This window comes from Paramisgurnus dabryanus, chromosome 9 (assembly GCF_030506205.2).
Source record: "Paramisgurnus dabryanus chromosome 9, PD_genome_1.1, whole genome shotgun sequence".
NCBI classification, from domain to species: Eukaryota; Metazoa; Chordata; class Actinopteri; order Cypriniformes; family Cobitidae; genus Paramisgurnus; species Paramisgurnus dabryanus.
Genome location: NC_133345.1, coordinates 5,085,150 through 5,094,431, shown reverse-complemented (window position 1 = coordinate 5,094,431; position 9,282 = coordinate 5,085,150). Strand labels below are relative to the sequence as shown.

At 35.1% G+C, this 9,282-nt stretch overlaps 2 non-coding genes across 2 annotated transcripts; both read left to right on the top strand.

The window, feature by feature from the left end:
- The first annotated feature begins 5,050 nt into the window (after positions 1-5,050).
- LOC135727031 (U2 spliceosomal RNA) lies at positions 5,051-5,241 on the top strand. Its single transcript, XR_010525114.1, has one exon. It is a non-coding gene; the product is annotated as a U2 spliceosomal RNA (small nuclear RNA).
- Positions 5,242-6,048: 807 nt separating this feature from the next.
- LOC135726961 (U1 spliceosomal RNA) lies at positions 6,049-6,213 on the top strand. The gene has a single exon (XR_010525050.1). It is a non-coding gene; the product is annotated as a U1 spliceosomal RNA (small nuclear RNA).
- Positions 6,214-9,282: the final 3,069 nt, after the last annotated feature.

Here is a 9,282-nt window from a genome sequence, read left to right as displayed (position 1 = left end):
TATGGCATATATGTCATGATTTTATTTGTCTATTTATATGTCTATTTACAAGGACTGCCTTGGCCAAACGTTATTGTTAATTAATATTGAAGCAGTTATTTAACATATTTCCTTTGAGTAGTGATTTGTGTAATGATCCATATATCTATTTTTATGTATATTTTTAACTTAGGAATGTGATTTTAAAGCACATATTTGTTATTGTATGACACCTCTCATGTTATGAAAGTAAAAAATAAATGTATTTTCTGATGTCTTGCATTTCTGTTTTTAAACTGTTAATCCTTATCAAGTGCTATACATTAGAAAGTGGATAAATAACAAAAATGTCACTCCTGACAGCTGATAAATTAATCGTTCTTTATAGCACCACTGAGGTGAGCATTTTTCAAGGCAAGATTCTTTATAGAACCGTATAAAAAGGTTCTATATAGTACCAAAAAAACGGGTTCTGCTATGGTTACAAGCTGAAGAACCCTTATTTGGTACTATTTAGGAGCATTTGTCTTTAGAGTGTTGCGTAGGTTCGAAACTTTCAATCTTTAAACCAAAAAAAAGGGTCACACGGTTTTATTTGTGGTGTGGACATGAACACGCTGCAGGCATTGAAATGTAATTTGTAATTTATTGTCTCATTTCATATTTAACAAATAGAAAGCAAAGTGCTATTCAATCAGTTTAACTAAACAACTGGTGTTCCTCAATTTTGGGGCCTATTTTGTTCAGTATATCAGTTTTGTTCAGTTTTGTATGTGCATGCAAAAAGCATTCAGCGAGCAAATTAACTGAAGCTTTACCTTCGTGTTTCTTTTTGTATGAGTGATAACTGTTTCTGTATGTATTTGTATGGTTTTTTTACAAGTATAGAGTGAAATGCACACGGTGAGTAATGAACGCAGACCTTCAGTGCCGGATCTCTGACCCGCTAACCTCCATCCCGACAGCCAGCGCCTTCTCCGGATGCCATTGCGGTATCGCTCCTCGGCTTTTTGGGTAAAATCGAGTGGACACCGGGGACTACACGTTTGAATGGATTTTTGACCTTCGGCTATGGAAGCGAGGCTTGCTCCGTCCACTCCGTGCATCGACTCTGGCGCTTTCCGGGGACAAATAAGGTGAGTTTAAAACCAGAGTTTGCTTCTTTTGTGCGTGGTTGCCAGTTTGTTTGCCAATCCGTGGTCATAATATGTTCCGCTTCGTGGTTTCTCCATCGCTCAGTACTTTTCTGTGTTTCTATTTTACGTAAAGCTAACACCAAAACGATTGTGGAAAGCGCTATATAGATTGTTCTCAAAGAAAAAACGAGAAACAAACCCATGTGAATATGGGTCAAATTATCTAGGCGGAGCACTTCGTTCAAAGAAAAACGCAACAGAATTGTTTGCGTTGAACAAAGACAATGGTGCGTGCAGACATCGAATGTGTATTGTGGATAAAAAATGGCCAGTGGGGTGGGACAATTTTTCTTGAATTAAGTGTTTATGGGAAAAGTTAACGAATTTTTTCTTACCCTGTAGGCAGATTTATTTGCTTGTTTTAAGCATAAAATAACAGGAGAAGAAATTGTGTAGGGGGAGCAGAGGGTTTTTTTTTTTCGTTCAAAGAAAAGCAGCGTGGCACGAATGAATGTTTGGCTGAAATGCTATCGTAATTTCCCCCTTAATTTTCCTTACAAACATGAAACCAGAGAGAAGGGCCAGTTGGCATCGAATTGCACCTTGTATTCGGTGATTGATTGAGGAAAAATATGCGTATGTGTATATATACACTTGTTTTGTTGAACAGAGACAATGGTCGCGTGCTCCAGCGTCACCTATATGCCTATTTCACAAAATGGCGCCTTTGACCGGAAGTAAGGAAAACATCGTTCAGGTTGCACCACTACGATGGCCACTCAATATAGTATGGACTGACAGCTGCTTTGTTTTCTCCTACACATGAATTTACTTGTAAAAATAACAATAACATATATTGTCGATTGGTGTTATATTATTTTTTTAGCATTTCGTCTTATCAAAATATATCATATGTTAGACAGCTGTCAATTTTAAATAAAATAACGAGACATACATAACTATTCGTGTCTGCTCCCGTTTATTGTAATGAGTCTGCACATTTGGAGAAATACTTAGACATTTTACTTCTTATTTCTTTAGACTGAATAATTATTTCTTATTAATTCCAAATTATGAGACCCGATGATCTAATCGTGGTGTATGTGCTATTCCTCGTTTGTTTGCCTGCATCCATTGCTTTACGGCTTGCTTGTTGCGTTGAAATGCACATTTGATTTCTTTACCAGCATTGGATTTAGACCATTCAATGAGAAGAGTTAACAGCGTTTATTAAGATTGATAAGCCCTCAACGGAGAATGAAGTCTGCATACATTAAAAGCCTTATTTTGTTTTTATCGTGTGCCTTCCAAAATGTATGCGACGAAACTTAAATCACGCAAAAAATGAATGGTAACTAGACGTGCTTGTTGTGTGCAGGGAGTGCATTTATTTGTAAACTTTTGCTAAATCAAAATGGTTTATTTGTATTTGCTTTTTACCTGGGTTTTATCAGGTTCGCAGTCGGGACATTTTTAATCCATAGTGTATGGAGTTATCTAGTAGAAAATGATCTGCTGTTTTTTGGTAGAATGTTGTGTGAGCTAAAGAAACGAGGAATAAAACACACACCGCGATTAAAAAAATCAGATCGCATACTTTGTAATTGAAAATAAATAATAATTAATTTCAAAGAAATAAGAAGTAAAATGTGTAAGTATTCCTCAAAATGTGCTTTGGACTAAGTCCCCCGTCATCACAGCAAACGGGAGCAGACCCGAATAGGTATGTCTAGTTATTTTATTAAAAATTCCCAGCCGTCTGTAAATTCATGTTTGAAAGAAAAAAGTAAATGAATATCTTACTTACTGTTTTTGTCTTGTTTTCTAGTGAATATCTGACAATTCTTAAATGGAGATACATTTACTTGGTAAGCAAAGTGGCTTAAGATATTATGTATTGTAATAGAAAATTGTTATAAAAACGTTTTGTTTTTGCTGGGAATTCTTGTATATATTTCACAGCTATATAATTAATTATAATAACGCACTTTTTGTTGATAAACATGTTAAAAAATACATTAACACAGAATAATGTGGCAACAAATCAAACGTGCATTTAAATGCAACAAGCAGAAAATAAATAAATAAAGCAAATGCATGGAAAAGAAACGAGGAATAAAACAAACACCGCGATTAAAAAAAATCAGATCGCATACTTTGTAATTGAAAATAAATAATAATTAATTCCAAAGAAATAAGAAGTAAAATGTGTAAGTATTCCTCAAAATGTGCTTTGGACTAAGTCCCCGTCATCACAGCAAACCGGAGCAGACCCGAATAGGTATGTCTAGTTATTTTATTTAAAATTTCCAGCCGTCTGTAAATTCATGTTTGAAAGAAAAAAGTAAATGAATATCTTACTTACTGTTTTTGTCTTGTTTTCTTGTGAATATCTGACAATTCTTAAATGGAGATACATTTACTTGGTAAGCAAAGTGGCTTAAGATATTATGTATTGTAATAGAAAATTGTTATAAAAGCGTTTTGTGTTTGCTGGGAATTCACAGCCATATAATTAATTATAATAACGCACTTTTTGTTTATAAACATGTTAAAAAATACATTAACACAGAATAATGTGGCAACAAATCAAACGTGCATTTAAATGCAACAAGCAAAAATAAATAAATAAAGCAAATGCACGGAAAAGAAACGAGGAATAAAACAAACACCGCGATTAAAAAATCAGATCGTATACTTTGTAATAATTGAAATAAATTATAAAAATCAACAGGTTTATATTTAAAACAAGTAAAAAATATCTGCCAGCGGGGTAAGAAAAATAAACTTAATTCTAGTTTCAACTTAATTCAATAATAAACTCAATTTAGGTTTATTTTTCTTACCCCACTGGCAGATATTTTTACTTGTTTTAAGCCTTAACCTATTACATTTTAGAATTTATTTCAGTAAACAAGACTTAAATTCTAAGCCACTTTGCTTATTAAGTAAATGTATCTTGATTTAAGAATTATTTTTTAACTCGAAAACATGAATAAAATACTAAGTAAACGAACAGATTGGGATGTTCAAAACACTTAAACATTTTTTTTTCACTCTACCCTTCATATTACAGCTGTCGAAAAACCACAGCAACGTTGACAGACCTGGAAGCCATGATATATTAGCAGTTTTTAAAATAAGTTAAATCTAGAATCCTTATTGGTTTTAGATACTTAAAAGCAATGAATGATCTTCTTTCTTTTGAATTGATTTGGTATTATGGAGGAGCTCTGTGTCTGGTTATTGAAGATGATTTGGTCTTTGCTCCTATGTTGGCTTATTTTTTGTTATTTCCGTTACTATATATATATATATATTTTTTTTTCCCCTTTGTTTTTTCTGATTTGAGGTTATGAAAATGTTTTAATTTGTAATAAAGGTTTTTTGAAAATTCTAAATTCTCTCTCTCTCTCTCTCTCTCTCTCTCTCTCTCATGAGCGTGGATCAGTTCCTGCATCAAGGAAAAAATGCGCATCCTGGTAAATTTCAGAAGTTAGACGACTGAGCTGCAGCGGACAGCGTAAGATTTATGAAAACACATTTGAGAAGAAAGGCAAAGCATGTTTCACAGTTAATCCAAGACCATAATGACAATTTTGCGCTCTGTTTCCCGAAGCTCGTGGAGGCGTGGAGCAGCATACACAGTTAAGGTATGTGCGATCTACCGGCATTACCTTTACGATCGACGTATTGGATCTGCAAGCTGCAAGCAAATTAACTGAAGCTTTACTTCATGTTTCTGTTTGGTTAAGCGATGACTGCTTTTTCCCAACAGTTTGTGTGTGTTTTCTGCATGGGTTTAGAAAACATGAACTTCTGATCTGCTAGCTCAACGTTCTACCTCTGTAACGTATAGAGTTAAATGCCCGCTAGCCTCCACCCCAAAAGCCAGCGCCTTCGCCGGCTCCCCCTTTGGCTGCGTCTATTCCGGTATCGCTTCTCGGCCTTTTGGCTAAGATCAAGTGTAGTATCTGTTCTTATCAGTTTAATGTCTGATACGTCTCCTATCCGGAGACTATATGTTAATTGGATTTTTGACCTTCGGAAATGGAAGCGGAGCTTGCTCCTTCCACTCCATGCATCAACATGGTATTGCAGTGTTTCCAAGAATGGTGCGCTCCCCTTCTCGGGGACAAATAAGTCAAATACAAAAAAAGAATTTGCTTCTTTTGTGCGTGAATGACAGTGTTTTTTCTAATACGTGTGTTTTAAAATTGCTGTGTTTTCGTTGGCTTTATTGGTTTAACGAAAAGCTTGCGTGGAAATGAACACGCTGATAAAGAAATGTTTTTGTAATGTATTTAATTATTTTCTTTACAAGTTTGTGGTGGTGATCCGAGGACGAATTAAACATCCTCGACACAGCTGAAGGTGCAACAAAAGCGAAAGAGGCCGATTGGAATGTTAAAAACACCTGAAAACTTTTTTCACTACCCTTCATACTACAGCTGTCGAAAATCCACAGCAACTACAGCTGTCGAAAATCCACAGCAACGTCGACAGACCTGGAAGCATAGCTGTACTTGTTTAACTCACAACGACAACGGGTAAGTCATTGAGCCCTGTGTTTTTATTTATCCACGTTCTAAAATTGCTATGCTTTCGTTGTTTCTTGATTGCTCTGTACATTTCTTTGTTTCTATTCCACGTAAAGTTACTTTGTAATAACGAAACCATATATTTGAATGCGCAATTTAAATCCATTTGATTTAAATTGTTTCACATATTTCACTCTACACGGTTCAACCGGGCTGGAAACGGAATAAAAATAGGGTAGATCTCGAAGAATGTTTGGTCTCAGACGTGGCTTCGTGCGCTTTCCACCTGGTCACACACAGTAATGAAATGTTAGTCGGACGGCCTTCGGGGGCGCCGTTGATGTGATCGGTCACAGGAAGATGCGGCCGTCTGGCCTCAAAGGGTGTCGCTCATACTTACCTGGCAGGGGAGACACCATGATCATGAAGGTGGTTCACCCAGGGCGAGGCTCAGCCATTGCACTCCGGTTGTGCTGACCCTTTGCGAATTCCCCAAATGTGGGAATCTCGACTGCAAAATTTCTGATAGTGGGGGACTGCGTTCGCGCTCTCCCCTGACCTATGTGTTAAAAATAGATTCTTTTGTCGTTTTACGTAAAATCCAAGAGACGTCTAACCACGGCCCAAGAATACATTAGTCATCAAAAAAGCGGCTATTCAACGACTACATAATTTCTAATAGACAGCGAATATGTGTCTAGGCTAAAACAAGGCTTAATTTGGGCTGTCAGTGAAAATCTAATAGACGTTTGACCATTCCAAAAGAATAGACTAGCCATTAAATAGAACCACAATCAAACGGCTACATGTCTAAGAGACAGTCAACAAAATAATGCTTAGATGATTCTTTTATTTCCAATATAAGAGGTTCTCGGGAATGGCAATCATCCAAACTAATAAATTATAAAGGCTTTTATAAGAAAATGACAACAGTTAAACAACATAGACAGCGTTGGGCAATACAAAATGCTAATAAATACAAGACAAATTGAAATATTGTACATGCATGTACATTAAACAAGCCAACAAATCTGCCAATGGGCTACGACAATTTTTCTTGAATTAAGTGTTTATATCTAGATTTGTTTCTTACCCCTTTGGCAGATTTATTTGCTTGTTTTAAGCCCAAATTCGCTTAAATTTTGAGTTTTTTTCTCCCTAAAGGCTAGGCTTATTTTCTTAGGGCATTTTGCTCATCAAAAAATGCATCTTATTTTAAGACTTTCTAGATATTTGTACAGTGAAAACAGTTCGAAATAACAAGTAAGAAATGATTTTTTGCAATGTATTCATTCATTCGCTACCCTTCATAATACAGCTGTCGAAAAACCACAGCAACGTCGACAGACCTGGAAGCGTAGCTGTATTTGTTTAACTCACAAAGACAACGGGTAAAGTATTTTCTTGATTACCTAAATGACTTGCCGTAAGAAAATAAGTTTAGGTTTAAGGGGGGGAAATACAGTTTAAAGGGATATTTCAATTCATGATGATAATTCTGTCATCATTTACTCATGCATACAGGCTTACAACAACACGAGGATTAGTTTTTTTCTGAGTAACACAAAAGAAGGTATTTTGAGGAATGATGGTAAACCCACAGCAGATAGTCACCATTGACTTCCATAGTAGGAATAAAAAAAATATGATGGAATTTATTAGGTACCATCAACCGTGTGCTAACCATCACTTTGCAAAATATTTTCTTCATCATTTATCACGATACTTCCAAAATATTTTTTCCTACTAAGTCAATGTTTCATTATTTGCTTTACAAGCTTAAAAATGATGGTGACATGATTCCATGGTAATCACAAACAGTTAAACAAGTAAGATAATCACCATTACTTTTAAAAGCATTTTGAAAATTGCTTGCTTATGCTGGGAGTAAAGGTATTTCACGCAGTGCGCATCCTCTTTAAAAGGTAATGTATGCTTCTTTTAAAGCTGACACATTTGCCACATTAAAATAACAGAAATGTGTACTTTTTAAACTTTTTGGAGCCGGTGTGTCTGTGTTCTTGGGGCACACATCTACATGTAAAAGCAGAATTGCTTATTATTCTTCTCTATTTCTTGTATAGGTCAATTATGAGTGAAGAACCGTTCACCAAATGAAGACCGCAGCCAGGTGACGGGATTCTGTGGTAATCGCAAACAGGTAAACCAGTAAAATAATCATCATTTATTGTTAAAATAATTTTGAAAATTGAAGTTCTGTGTGTTCTTATTGTACTTTATTTATTTCTGCAGGTAAGCACCATACCGTAAGCTTCATTCCCTTTATAACAGGTAAGGTTCATACTGTTTTATTCTTTTGTACTGTTTTATTCGTACTGTTTTAAATCATTCAGTAAATGCAAAGTTAAACTGATGTGTTTTTAATCTAGATTTAAAAGTGTCTACTGTTGAAGCACATCTGATCTCTTCTGAAAGCTGATAATAACTAAATGCTGATGCACCTTGTTTTGAGTGAACCCCTGTTTTTTCTAAATGACCTGATCCTATTGCTCCGAGTAATCGGTTTCATATTCGATTAGCATATCTGTCATGTATTTCGGCCTGTAGCCATGAAGTGGTTTTTAAACAAGTAACAGTACTTTTTTAATCCATTGTCCATTGCAATAATCGGCCCTGCTGGTGATGAAAGCATGAACAAGTTTCTCTAAGTCCTGTCTTGAGACAAAACCTCCAATTCTGGCAATATTTCTGAGATGGTAGTAAAAGCAGAATTCCTTATTATTTTTCTCTATCTCAGGCTCTATGGCATATATGTCATGATTTTATTTGTCTATTTATATGTCTATTTACAAGGACTGCCTTGGCCAAACGTTATTGTTAATTAATATTGAAGCAGTTATTTAACATATTTCCTTTGAGTAGTGATTTGTGTAATGATCCATATATCTATTTTTATGTATATTTTTAACTTAGGAATGTGATTTTAAAGCACATATTTGTTATTGTATGACACCTCTCATGTTATGAAAGTAAAAAATAAATGTATTTTCTGATGTCTTGCATTTCTGTTTTTAAACTGTTAATCCTTATCAAGTGCTATACATTAGAAAGTGGATAAATAACAAAAATGTCACTCCTGACAGCTGATAAATTAATCGTTCTTTATAGCACCACTGAGGTGAGCATTTTTCAAGGCAAGATTCTTTATAGAACCGTATAAAAAGGTTCTATATAGTACCAAAAAAACGGGTTCTGCTATGGTTACAAGCTGAAGAACCCTTATTTGGTACTATTTAGGAGCATTTGTCTTTAGAGTGTTGCGTAGGTTCGAAACTTTCAATCTTTAAACCAAAAAAAAGGGTCACACGGTTTTATTTGTGGTGTGGACATGAACACGCTGCAGGCATTGAAATGTAATTTGTAATTTATTGTCTCATTTCATATTTAACAAATAGAAAGCAAAGTGCTATTCAATCAGTTTAACTAAACAACTGGTGTTCCTCAATTTTGGGGCCTATTTTGTTCAGTATATCAGTTTTGTTCAGTTTTGTATGTGCATGCAAAAAGCATTCAGCGAGCAAATTAACTGAAGCTTTACCTTCGTGTTTCTTTTTGTATGAGTGATAACTGTTTCTGTATGTATTTGTATGGTTTTTTTACAAGTA